Source organism: Nannospalax galili, unplaced genomic scaffold (assembly GCF_000622305.1).
Source record: "Nannospalax galili isolate Female #2095 unplaced genomic scaffold, S.galili_v1.0 scaffold1082, whole genome shotgun sequence".
In the NCBI taxonomy this organism is placed as follows: Eukaryota; Metazoa; Chordata; class Mammalia; order Rodentia; family Spalacidae; genus Nannospalax; species Nannospalax galili.
The window spans coordinates 669232-683376 of record NW_008348580.1 but is presented as its reverse complement, the minus strand read 5'-3'; the positions used below and the strand labels follow the sequence as shown (position 1 = coordinate 683376).

The following is a 14145-nucleotide window of genomic DNA, read 5'->3' as shown; positions in this document are numbered from 1 at the left end:
CAAGATGCTCCTCATGTTCCAGTAGATGGTCCCACACCCATGCCTATACTAAAAGGACCCAGTGGGGAGAGAGAGCGAGAGCAAGAGTGAGAGAGAGAGAGAGAGAGAGAGAGAGAGAGAGAGAGAGAGAACATGAAGTTGTCAAAGAAAAGTGATGGGGAGATATAAGGAGTTGGAAGGGAGGGCTTGGATTTGATCAAAACACCTTATATGCATGTATGAAATTATCAATAAATTTTTTAAAGTTTAAAAAATAAAAACAGTTATTTGTCTATAACAAAAAATGAAAATAAAAAACAAATTTTGAAAACTAAAAAAAAAAAAAGTTATATCACTCTGAACAGCATTCATTGCCACTTTCAAATTACAAACACCTAATCACAACAGATTATCAAGACGTCCAAAGACTTTTCAAAGACTCAGAACTGTTGGGAAGATTTCCCAAGAAATTCTTTGCAACATATTTGTAACTATGCTTAACATTACAAAAAATATGCAAGCTGATGATGGCAAGCGATAATAAAACTTCAGCAAACAAGTGCTATGAAAAACTTGATGAAGCCTTCAGCATTAAGAAAAAAAAAAAAAAAGACTGCGAGGACCGATACTTGCACTGGGCGCCTTACACAGGGCACCGTGCTGCCTTCATCCAGCTGGGGACTCCTGCCTGCCAAGATGTGAAGGCCAAGTTGGCGGCAAGCGGCAGCAGTCAGGAGCAGGAGCAGCCTGGGGAGCTGAAGCTGCAGGCGCTGGAGGACAGGGATCGGGCAGCACACTTTGAAAAATCCTCTAATTGTTAACAGCATTATCAAAAAGACTTCTCAGACCAACTGATGTGGTGCTAGAATTTGGGTCTGGAACTGGCAACATGACCATAAACCTATTAGAAAAGGCAAAAAAAGCAGTTACCTACAAACTTGACCCAAGGCTAGTAGATGAACTTCACAAGAGTCAGGGCACATGTACTATACTTATGTTTCAAAGAGAATTTGCTCTTCATTTAGTTGCAAAACCTGGAGATAAACTATACTACAGACTCTCGATTAATACACAGATTTTAGCACATGTGGACCACCAAATGAAGGAATGGGATGGCTTAGCAGGGATCATGTTTGTTTGCAAAAACAAGACACTGTCTGCTGCATTCAAATCAAGTGCAGTACAACTGTTGGGGAAAAAAATTACAGAATTCACTGTTCGATCCATAAGACTGTTATACCATAAGATTTCAGCATAACAGATAAAATACAGCAAATTCTAACCAGCACAGGTTTTAGTGACAAACTGGCTCGTTCCATGGACATAGAAGATTTTATCAGATTGCTACATGGATTCAAGGCAGAAGGCATCCACTTCCTAGCTACTTGGAAAAGACTTTTTCAAGAACAAGAAAAAAATATTAGAACTTTTTCTAATATTTGGGAAGAACATGGATGCTTTTTTTTCCTATGGATCACCATTTCCTTTAAAAAAAAAAAATACTACTGCTGTACCCTTTCTGTCCTGTACTTCTAAGGTGGTCAGTTTTAAGTACCTGAGACACTCTGGTTTGGACGTTTTAGAAACATCACACAGGCAGATCCAACCTACACAGGATAGCCTTCAAGTCCAAAAGTTGCAGATGTATACTTGTAACAGTTCTGGATAAAGAGGTTGCTATTCTGTTTACTGTTATAAACTGAGGCCTTCCTTAGGCCATCAGTTCAGTCAGCTTGCTGCACATTCCCCACACTATTTCTTATCACATGTACAGTAAAACTTACTTAATGTAAAAAAAAAATACACACACACACACACCAGTTTAAGAAAGAGAATGGGAGTAGAGACCATTTCCAATCAGCTCCCTTCTTCCTGTGACTTTAGGCATATTATCCTTTAGCTATTTCCAGATCAGTTGGTCCGTTTTTGTTTTGTTTTTGTTTTTTGTATAACAATAGAAGAATTTTATTGTCAGTTGGTCCTTATTAAGGAGAATTAACCATACCTTTTCACTCGTAAAGCATGTAAAACGCCTACATCAATGCTCATCTCAACAAGAAGCAGTTCACTCAAGGTGTCTTTCCCATGGTGCACTGGATCTGTACCAGGAGGTGCTCTTCCTCCTTCAAAAACTTTTAATAGAAAAACGAACCCTGACTCCCCATTTGGGGATGAAAGTAATACCCCAGCTAGCCAAAACTACTTCCCCTCCACTCTTCTCACACAATAACATCTTTATAGCAAAGATCCTCAAATTGTGGGGGTTTAGTTCAGTAACTTTCTTATTTTGCAATACTATAATTTTACGTTACTGGACTTTTAGATGGGCTTTGTTTGGCATTTTATTATTTCAGCGCCAACTTCCCACTTAAAATTCTAGACCTTGGCTTCCATACTAGAATATGAAAAATGCCAGGACACTCTATCTGTCCAATGGACAAAAACTCTGAGCAGCCAGCAATTGCTTTATTTATTTAAACAGTGGCTACAGTCAGAATTCCAAAGAACTAAGTCAGAGAGTCTTACTTTTCTTCCATCAACCTTACCAGCCTGGCAGTAATAAAAAGTAACTGAAAACTTAAAAGGGTTTTACTTTTTGGTGTTATTCACTCATTTCAGTGTAAGTGAAATTTAAAGGAATAAGGCTAAACATAAACACCACATTTTTTCAAACAAACATGAAATTATTCCTCCTATACTCAACACAATCTTTAAGAAATTTTCACACGTTAATTACTTTTAAACTATTTTTGTATAAATAAGAGTCTTAGCATGTCTATAAAAAAACAGCTTAGATGTATATACACATGACATGAGTAGGAAAAGGGACTCCAAATTTCCTTTTTTCTCTTTTTCGTCTTATCACCTTTTCATTCTCACTCCCCACTTAGAATGGAAAGGTTAAGGACTAAAGTAGACTGACCTTTAACTATAAATTGAAAAAGGCCACTACTTGAAGATGAGTCATGGGTAGACTCTGTAAACTACACAATTGCTAGACTGTATTTCCTACAAAGTCAAGAAACTAAGTAAAACTGTGTGAGTTTTATTGCTCACTGAAAACAGAAGGCCTGTTGCTGTAGTAAAGACACAGTTACTTAGTCACAAAGCAAATCGAAATAAAAGACCACCACAGGTACTCATATATAAACACATCATCCCTTAGTATTATTTTCATATACTACTATTTAACTTTGGAAATGAGTGTTTTCAGTTAACAAACACAGGTGAGTTATATAACTTCCAACAAAAGCTTTTAACTTTCCAATGAAAATTTATACCTGCAACAAAAGGAAAAATTAATAGGATTACATCAAACTAAAAGGCACGTAAAGAAAATAGCAATGAGGAAAAAAATCTATGGAATACAAGAAAAATATGTGCAAATCTGATAGGAGACTAAAATCCAAAATAAGTAAGAAATAATCTCAATGGCAAAACCACAAATAAATGGATTACAATGAGCAAAAACCCGAATAGTATTTCTCAGAAGACATCAGTAGCCAACAGATGTGTGGAAAGATGCTCAACACCACCATCATTATGGAAATGCAAATTATAAAGAGACTTGATCTGACAATAAAGTAGTTCAAAAACTCAAAAAGATGATAAATGTTGTCAAGATAGAAGAGGGAAACCTTGTAAATTGTTCCTTTTAACATAAATCACTACAGACATTTTGAAAAAGAATATGGAGGTCCTGAAGACAATAATATTTGATCTGCTACATGATCCACCAATCCTACACTTCTGCATATATATTCAAATGAAAGGGAAGTAGTGTGCCCCAGGAACCCACACAACTGTGTTCACCGAAGCCTTATTCACAATAGCTAAGACATGGAAAAGAACTCTGTGCTCATAACTGAATGAATACAAAAAAATGTGGCATAGATATACAGAAGAAAACTATTTAGCCTTAAAAAAAGGCAATCTTGCTGGGCGTGGTGGCACATGCCTTTAATCCCAGCACTTGGGAGGCAGAGGCAGGTGGATCTCTGTGAATTCAAGGCCAGCCAGGTCTACATAGTAAATTCCAGGACAGCTGGGACTAGAGAGAGACCCTGTCTCAAAAAGACCAAAAAAAAAAAAAAAAAGGCAATCTTGTCATCTGCAATAACACAGATGAACCTAGAAGACATTATACAAAGTGAAATTAGCCAAACATGAAAAAGCAAATGTTGTATAATCTCACTTAAATGTGGAATCTAAAAAAGATGAGACTTGTAATTTTTGGTTTTTTTTAATATTTTTATTGAATTTTTATTTTCACACAATATAATTTGATAGTATTTAGATCCCCCTCCTCTATCCACACCTCACTTGTTATCCCCCCTCCCTGCCCAATTTAATGTATACTATAGGGTCTAATTTGTGTCCCCAAATGTCCTTCATTATGGCTGTATCCCCTGAACCTGGTTAACCAGGAAAGTAATACAATAAAAGTAAATACAATAAAAAAACATTATATACATGTATAAAATTTTCATAATGAAACCCATTATTATGAAATTATATATAATATATGCTAACAAAGAACATTTTGAAAAATGCAGTATCTCTAGGCTACTCTTCAAAATGACTTCGTGAAATCTTCCAGTTTTCCTCTGTTCAAAAGTTCAAGTCTTCCTCCACGTCTGAAACCTAGGTCAGATTAAACAATTACACTGTAATCCTAACTTCTCTAGAGGCTAAGAACTGCTTGACTGCAGAGATTCAAAACCAACCTGTACAACTCATAAAAAACAAGTAAGTGTACAAACAAGCAAATGTTACCACCAAGGCATGACACAAATAACACAATTTAAACAGAAATAAACAGAAAAAAATTAAAAAGCTAAAGGAAATTGAAATAAAGTTAATTTTTTAAGTAGATCAAAACAAAACTGTAAAGCACTAATGCACTGTGGACAGGCACTGTAGGGGTCAGTTTCTGAATGCTGCTCCCTGGTTTTCTTTCCTTCTCTCTCAGCTTCTGCCTCTTCCAAAGCCAAAGAAAAAGCCAAAGTCAAAAGGCAGTGCTGAAAGGAGTCCACAGCCACAAAAGGAATATCTGCACCCCACCTTCTGGGGCCCAGGACCCTACAGCTCCAAAAGTAACACAAATACCCTCATGAGAGCACTCCCAGGACAAATAAGCTTGACCACCATGTCATCATCAAGTTCCCACTGACCATGAAGAAGAGAGAAAACAACATACTTGTGTTCACTATGGATGTCAAGGCCAACAAGCACCAGATCAAACAGGCTATGAAGAAACTCCACAACATTGATGTGGCCAACTCAATACCCTGATCAGGTCTGACAGCAGATAAAAGGGCCTGTGTTTGACTGGTTCCTGATTATGTTGCTATGGATGCAGTCAACAGAAAATGGGATCATCTAAACTGAGTCCAGCTGGCTAATTCTAAATACATATTTTTTTCACCATTAAAAAAAAATCGGGGGCTGGAGAGATGGCTCAGTAGTTAAGAGCACTGACTGCTCTTCCAGAGGATCTGGGTTCAGTTCCCAGAACTCACATGATGGCTAATAACTGCTCATGGCTTCAGTTCCAGGGGATCCAATGTCCTCTTCTGACTTCCACAGGCATTGCATGATATGGATGCACTTACATACAGGCAATACACTCAGACACATAAAGAATAAATTAACTTTTTAAAAAGCAGTAACAGGGCTGGAGAGATGGCTCAGACGTTAAGAGCACTGGCTGCTCTTGAGGAGAACCCAGGTTCAATTCCAAGCACCTACATGGTGGCTAACAACTGTACGTAGCTCCAGTTCCAGGGAATCTGACACTCTCTTCTGACCTCCACTGGCATTGCATGGCATGGGTGCACCTACCTACATCCAGGCAATACAGGCTTACACATAAAAGTAATAAATAAGCCAGGTGTGGTGGCACACACCTTTAATCCCAACACTTTGGAGGCAGAGGCAGGCCGATTTCTGTGAGTTTGAGGCCAGCCTGGTCTACATAGTGAGTTCCAAGCCAGCTGGGGCTACTGGGAGACCATGTCTGAAAAAGACCAAAAACACAAAAAAAGTAATAAAAATATTTTTTAATATTATTTCTATTTTATGTGTATGCGTGTATTGCCTGCGTGTAAATAAGTGCACCCGTGTTGTGCAATGCCCATGGAGGACATAAGAGGCTGTCAGATCCCCTGGACCTGGAGTTACAGACAGTTGTTAGCTGCCATGTGGGTGCTGGGATTCGAACCCAGGTTTTCTGCAAGAACAACCAGTGTTCTTAACTGCTGAGCCATCTCACCAGCCCCTAAATAAAAATATTTTTTTAAAAAAATAATGATTAAAAAAATAATAATTAGTAGGTGTGAAAAACATTACCATTGAAATCAATTGATGACTTTATATCCATGTTCAGATGCCAAGCAACTCAGAAAGTAACCGTCACTAGTAATAATCAGATATATAGAGATTAGAAACACATGTGCAAACATCTTAATGTCAATTGCATTGAAAATGATTTTTTCTATATGAAACTGTGTATTTTAATAATGAAATGGAGATCTTTTTTAAAGGTTAAAACCTCATTCAATTTTATGTCTTATAGGGTTTATAATGAGTACAATATTATATAACCAACAATTCAACTGAAAAACTAAAAATTTACAGCCAATTTTGAAAAAGATGCATCTTAGCTCAGAAAACTGTTATTGAATATGTCAATGCTGTTGTAATGAAATGTAATGTAATGAATGTGGTTATTAAATAAATAATTAACTGGAAAAAAAGCAATAGCAAGCTGAAGTTTGCTCTTGGTAACATGGAATGAAGCTGATACTTTCAAATGATTTTTTGCAAAATTGAGCTATAATAATACTAATGGTAATTACTGAACTAGTTTCATATCTATTAATCAAAACAAAAGCCATTCATCTCACTTAATCCTCAGTGCTAAAACTAAATTTTCCAAATTACAGATGAAAAAATGTGTTTCAGAGATTTTTCCAATGATAAAACAGTGTTGCATTTTTATTTGTTTGTTTTTGGATGACAGAACAGACTGGAATAGAATAGGTAGTATCTAGTATTCTCTGAAACAAGAATACTGAATCTTTATATCAATTATTAAAGTCAGAGTACTTAATCAAACAAAGCAGACTGCTGAGTGCTGGGCACTATGCCCAGGCTCTCTGGTACAACAGGTTCAAGGTAAGGCATGATCATTTATATTTCCAACCAGTTCCTAGGTGAAAACATTGATGCTCATCCTGAGACCACACTAAAAGACTTATTGCTTTACACTAATCAAAATGAGACAAGCTGAAGATTTAAAGTACAGCCAAAGAAGGAAGAAAGTGTTTAACTGAACCGATCCTAGGGTCTAGACTTTTAAATTACAGTCAACATAGGTTCCATATCTGTGCATTCAATCAGCTGCAGGCTGAATTTTCAAGTATCTACACTAAGCATATACAGACTTCTGTTACTTGTTTTTCATTATTCCTTAGGCATACAATATTAAAACTATATAGCATTTATGATCCTTTTCTGGTTCATAAGCATGATCATTGGGTGTTCACAGGGCTGCGTGACATGTGCCACCCTCAAACCTTGTTACACATGTTTATTACCTGTCTGACGTGGAAAAAAAAAACTAGATAGCATTTATATTCCATCACGTAGTAATCATGAAGGGGAGTGTATATATGCGTTACATGGAAAGGTTATGCCATTTAAATAAGAGACTGTGGCATCCTTAGATTTTCCTATCTGTGAGGAGTATTGGAACCAATCCCCTGAAGACACTGAGGGATGACTATATTTATGTCACTCTGAAGAAGCGGAGTTGCTATGGTATGGAGTAGTTCATATTCAATCCAGAATGAGTTCTACAACATGTCTATTATAACTTCTCACAAAGCAGTCCTAAGAAATACCTCCTTTTATCGGTCCCCTCCAGAACTGCATATTGTTCTTTGTAATGATTTATCACCATGTTTGATTAGTTAATAATCCTAAGGGAAAAGAAAAAAAAAACACAGCAGTAGGAAAAATCTTCAACTAATATTTCCTCCCTTTAATTGAAGGCCTGAACATTCAGTCACATGAAAACATCATAAATCAGGCTGGAAGACTAACTTGAATATTTGAACAACACTGGTATGTTGAACTTGTGGAGAAAAACTCAGATCTTCTAAAACATTATATAATCAAATTTGATCAAGGATTATTAACATTAGTTCTTATCTTTCCAGGAGACAATGACCTGCAAAATACACCTCAGAGAAGAAAACAGAGCTTTCATTATATGGTACCTACTATCTTAGCTCACAGAACTTGCAATCTCTTAAATCCTCCCAGTAAAACAAATAGCCCTAGGGTCTGATTTTCATACCAATATGCTAGCCACCTGGGCGATTACTAGAGACTAGTACCTTCAAAAAAAACTCCCTTACTGCACTGAGGGACAGGGCCTCTAGTCAAAAGCAGCTAGGAGGAATTTTAAAGCTAGAGTAAATTCTGTGGGTGGGGCTGAGCTTCTGACACTGAAGTCCTGTCTTTCATCCTCAGCTTCAAGAGTGAAGAGTCAAAGACCACACCAACTAGCCACCAAATAGATTACAGGTCCTGAAACTGACAGCTATGTAAGGAGAGGCTGCTTGGCTGCTCAACTTGCCCATTACAGCAAACACAGTTTCTTTGACTGGCCACCTCCACAATTTTATTCTGAGTCATTCCTAAAAAGTCAACCCACAGCCTGCCCTTCCTTGATATACTAAGCACCTAACCCTCTATATCAAATCCCTCCCTGCTAAAACCAGGCTAGAATACTTTGCAATCAACAAGAGAATCCATGCCTAACTAAAAAGGGAAGGCTCCTTCACATTCTTATCCTTTGTATAGGGTACTCCTTAGAAAGGGAACCTAGTATAATGGAAAAAACAAACAACTGGGAACATCTGGATGCTATTCACAGGAGAGGCCAACCTGGGATACATACGTCCCTATTTCAAAAAGTAAATATAAATATGTTAACAAATAAGCAAATAAACTTTAGCTAGGTGTATAGCACATGCCTTTAAACCCATCACTTCAAGAAGGCCAGGTAGAACTGATAGAATGCCCCATTCCAGAAAACCAGGAATTGCTGCTGATCTTAGCTGCCTCTGAGACTGCTGCAGATCTTATCTGACTGCTACAAACCTTATCGATTAATCACACTGGGATTGGCCACTCCGGAACTCAGAGGGAACTGCTGGAAACAGGCTGTTGCTCAAGATAGCCTATCCTGCTTGAGCAAGGGGCCCCTGAAAGATGAGACACATAGTACCCTGCAGCTGCATCCACTTCCTCATGCCCTAGCCCCTATATGATCTCTAACTCTCCAGATTCACAGTACAGTTGCTTCCATTATGCAGGAAGGCTGCTGTCCCTCACTGTGCCCTTCGAATAAAATGCAGTCCCATCTCAGGTCTGGTATGGTCTCTTTCTTTCCTATTCCTGTATTCTGTGCCCCAAAGCCTAACAAGAAAGATCTCCAACTTAAGGCTACCCATGGCTACAGAGTAAGACCCATCTCAAAAAAAGAAAATCAATAGGGCTGGAGAGACGGCTCAGCAATTAAGAACACTTACTGTGTTTTTCCAGAGGACTGGAGTTCAGTTACTAGCACCCACGAGGGTGATTAAATGCCTATGATTCCAGCTCCAAGGGATCCAACACTCCTTCCAGCTTCCCTGGGTACCGGCATGCACATACACAAACACACACATACACAAAAATAAGTAATAAAATAGATCTTCAAAAAAATAAATCAATAAACTTAACTTTAGCTGGTTCATATACATAGTTACTAGAAAACCTAAAATTATGAATATGACTTATATTTCTATTGTGTTACAGCGTTCATATAAGGAGCCATCATTTACTCATAATAATCTAGCAGTGTAGCAGGAAGGGCTGAGAGCCATTACAAGAACACGTATTAAGTTTCTATGACACTACAAAGGAAAGTATGAGGAAATGTGGTATCATGGTTTGTACAAGAGTATTCTCTTCTTTAACCCTATCCCTGTACTCACTACTCCGTCCAAAATACAGTTAGGGGCTATAGGATAGACCAGTAAGAGCAGACACAAGGTAAATAAATGTTAGGAAGGCCTCCAGTCTGCTGGCCCACAGAGGGAACACTGACCATGAGCCACCACCACCCCCAGGTGAGGAGGGGGAAGGACCTATCTTTTGTTCTCTCTGAGGAGTCACTGTGGGAAGGCAGGTACAGGCTGAATTTAGACCTTTAAATGTCAGCTACGAGTAGCTTTGTGTAAGTACAACTCATTAAATCTCACTAGACTTGTGTGAGGTAAACAGGGAGCAACAAGGCCCTGTCCCAGTTAAACTAATGAAGCCTATTAAATAAAGGGAGCCCTGGCTTGTCACTGAGCAAGACGCCAGGGCTCTGACTTGACCGTCAGCCAGCCTCACAGTATACAGAGTTTACCTGGCTTACTTATTCACATGCACACATGCGCATAAGAGTCAAAATCACAAACACCATTTATTTCCTTGCTCTCTTTCTTTACCATGAGTACTACATAAGTAGTAACCTCCTCATGACAAACAATGAAAAGGTCATGCTCCCTTCTCTCCATTCATGGAATTCTATTGCTATAACTAGACAGTCACAAGTTAGATTTATCATTATTAGTAGCATAACTTTTTTTTTTTCGGTCTTTTTTGAGACAGGGTCTCCCTGTAGCCCCAGCTGTCCTGGATTTACTATGGAGACCAGGCTGGCCTCAAACTCACAAAGATCCACCTGCCTCTGCCTCCTGAGTGCTGGGATTAAAGGCATGCACCACCACGCCCAGCTAGTAGCATAACTTTTAAGTTCAATTTGGACCTCAAAACAAATGTTTTTGCAAAAATACCCTGTCCATGGAATCCCTCCAACTTTTATTTGATCTTGGAGAAATTCAAACTGGAGAGCTGAGGTTTTTGACAAAAACAAACTTTTTTTAATTTTTGTTTATTTATTATTTTTATTTTATGTGTATGAGTATATTGGCTGCATGTATGTTAGTGCACCCGTGTCGTGCAATGCCACAGAGGTCAGAAGAGGGCATTGGATTCCCCTGGAACTGGAGTTTAGGATGGTTTGTAGCCACCATGTGGGTGCTGGGAATTGAACCCAGGTCCTCTGCAAGAGCAGTCAGTGCTCTTAACCACGGAACCATCTCTCCAACCCCTGATAAAAACAAATTCTTAGACTTTTTTGGACAACCTTTTTTTTTAATTCTCTAACAAATTCATACATGCATAGAATGTGTTATCATTTTCACCCCCATTATCCTCTCATCCCCCTCCCACTCCTGCTGAACCCCTTCTTCCCAACAAGTCACTCTCTTATTTTGGTTTCTTTTGTAAAGCAACAAAAACAGGTTACTGAATTTAGTTAGGATTTCTTGCACGAACATGGATGGGGTATTATTTACTGGAGCCTAGGCAAGTTATCAGTAGCTGTACCAATTAAGAAAATGACTCCATCCCCCAGAATCTCAGGGAGAGGTGGGGCTTCATGAGACTTTCCTCCATCCATGATGAACTTAGACAACTTTTTTTGAGGGGGTCAGTTGGGGAGTTCTTGGGGTTTCCTTTTGTTGTTGTTTGGCTTTTTGAGACAAGGTCTCACTATGTAGCACTGGTGGACCTAGAACTGTGTAGGCCATGCTGCCTTCGAACTTACAGAGCTCTACCTGTCTCTGCTGGGATTAAAGACGTGTACCACTACAACTGGCTTGGAACAACTTTCTAATCAATTTACTTTGAACAATTTTAATGGAAGCCTGCCTACCATCCCTATAATGGTGAGTAGTAGAGAAAACTAAGGTTGTTAACCAGCTATAAAATGACTTGAAATAGAGTTTTCCTTTCTAACAAGTAAGCTTTACCAATGTTTCTGTCATATACCCCCTCTGAAAACATGCCTAGAGGTAAAGCCTTGGAATAAAGCTATCAACATTTATATTTTATTTAAAATGTTGTACTGAACATGAGCCTGGGAGATGGTCCAGTTGGTAAGGGTGCTTGCTGACAAAGCCTGACAACCTAACTCAGTCCGCAGGATCTACATGGTGGAAGAAAACAGACTCTCAACAAACTGTCCTCTGACCTCCATGTGAATGTTGTGGCACGTACATATGAATGCACTTAAACACACAACAAAATTAGTTAATTAATTAATGAATTAATTAAAACCTTAGTGAGATGGTTCAGCAGGTAGAGTTACTCTTGCATAGGCCTGAGCTATATTCTTAGATCTCTCCCCAGCAGGAGAAAACCAGCTCCCAAGTTGTCCTCTGACCTACACATGTGTGGCATAGCATGTGTACACCTGCACTCACACACAAACACACAAAAAAAAATCATTGTTTTAAAAAGAAAATAAATAAAACATTAAATAAAATACTGTATTGGACATGTACAGACTTTTTGTCATTATTACCAGAATAGTACAATTACTCTTTATATAACATTTATATTATATTAGATATAATCTAGGGATGACTTTTTGAATATAGGAGGGCAACAGGAGAGATAGGTCAGAGGTTAAGAGCACTGGTTGCTCTTACAGAGGACATGGGTTCAGTTCCTAGCACCCACATGGCAGCTAACAATCTTCAGTAACTCCAGTTCCAGGTTATCCAATGCCCTCTTCTGGCCACCATGGCAGGCAACACACTCATGCACATAAAAATTGTATTCATAATGCCAGGCGTGGTGGCGCATGTCTTTAATCCCAGCACTTGGGAGGCAGAGGCAGGAGGATCTTTGTGAGTTCAAGGCCAGCCTGGTCTACACAGTGAGTTCTAGGACAGCTGGGGCTACAGGGAGACCCTGTCTCAAAAAGACAAAGAGAAAATGTATTCATAATAAGCCAGGCATGGTGGCACACACCTTTAGTCCCAGCACTTGGGAGGCAGAAACAGGCAGATCTCTGTGAGTTCGAGGCCAGCTAGGGCTGACCCTGCCACAAAAATACCAAAAGAAAAATTTATTAATAATAATAAATGTGCAAAGATATGTGCAGGTTCTGAGAAAATACTACACCATTTTATACAGGCAAGGGGTCCTGGAACCAATCCCTCCCAGACACCAAGGGGCAACTGTATTTCCAAGGAAGCAATGTACTTGTTAATTTACACAGGAAGATACTGCCAAATTCCAATTCAAGATTACCATGGATACACCCAATTCTTGTTGTGCTTCTTTAAATTCAGATTATCAGTGGATTCATTTATGTTTTAGGGTTGGTGAGCCGACCTTTCAAGATCATGTTTCTTTTCAGAGTACAGATGAGTTCAATGTGACTTCAATATGGTAAACCTCCTCAATAGGGACTTGGCTGTTTGTCAAGTTCCTTGATACAAGTGAGAGTGGTAAGTTAAAGTTTACCTCAGCATGAACTGAAGAGGGAGAGGGGAGATATTTTTAAGCAAAGAAATTATATAAACAAAATTAAAGAGATGTTAAACAAATTCTTTTCAATCCCTTTAGAAGTTTCATTTACATACTGACAGTGTGAAACAGCAGCCACAGTAATGCTTTGATCTGGTAATTAAACACATTTTTACTTTTCATTTAATCAGGAGTTCTAAGAGGCCACTTTAATGATTAAAAAGGCAGCCTAAATAAGTCTAATTCAAACTAAAAATTCACTTGGAATCTTTTTTAAAAAAAAAAAAACTAAAGGAGACCATGCACTTCTTTTAACTCTGAGAGTGGTTGACTCCTATTCTGAACACATCTAAAAGGCAGGTCTCAAATAAGGCAGAAGAAAGACAATTGATTAACCTGCTCAAGTTGTCAGGGCCTGGCAGCCTGGACTGAATAGCTTCACAGCAGCTGTTGAAGCATCTAGTGATCATCCACAACCCCTAGCAAATTCTAACAGGTACCAGAGAAATACTTAACATACAACATTCCTTCACAGATAAAGTTTTTCAATTTGGTAAGAAAAATAACATTACCTTTGCTCTTACCCTAAATGATAGTCAACAACAAAAAAGCATTTCAGCACCTCTCCCTCCTGTTCCTCACTTACTGGGTCTCACTGTGTAGTCCAAGTTGCCTTAAACACTGGAACTCATCAGATCCTCCAATCTCTGGGTGCAGACATTACAGGCATGCACTAAC

General features: G+C 38.6%; 1 protein-coding gene, 1 non-coding gene and 1 pseudogene across 5 annotated transcripts in view; 2 read left to right on the top strand and 1 right to left on the bottom strand.

Moving 5' to 3' along the window:
• Positions 1 to 14145, bottom strand: part of Mllt3 (MLLT3 super elongation complex subunit) — a 357726-nt gene that overhangs the window by 301505 nt on the left and 42076 nt on the right. The window lies entirely within an intron of this gene.
• LOC115072431 lies at positions 507 to 1515 on the top strand (annotated as a pseudogene).
• Positions 7490 to 7590, top strand: LOC115072437. Its single transcript, XR_003851495.1, has one exon. It is a non-coding gene; the product is annotated as a small nucleolar RNA U13 (small nucleolar RNA).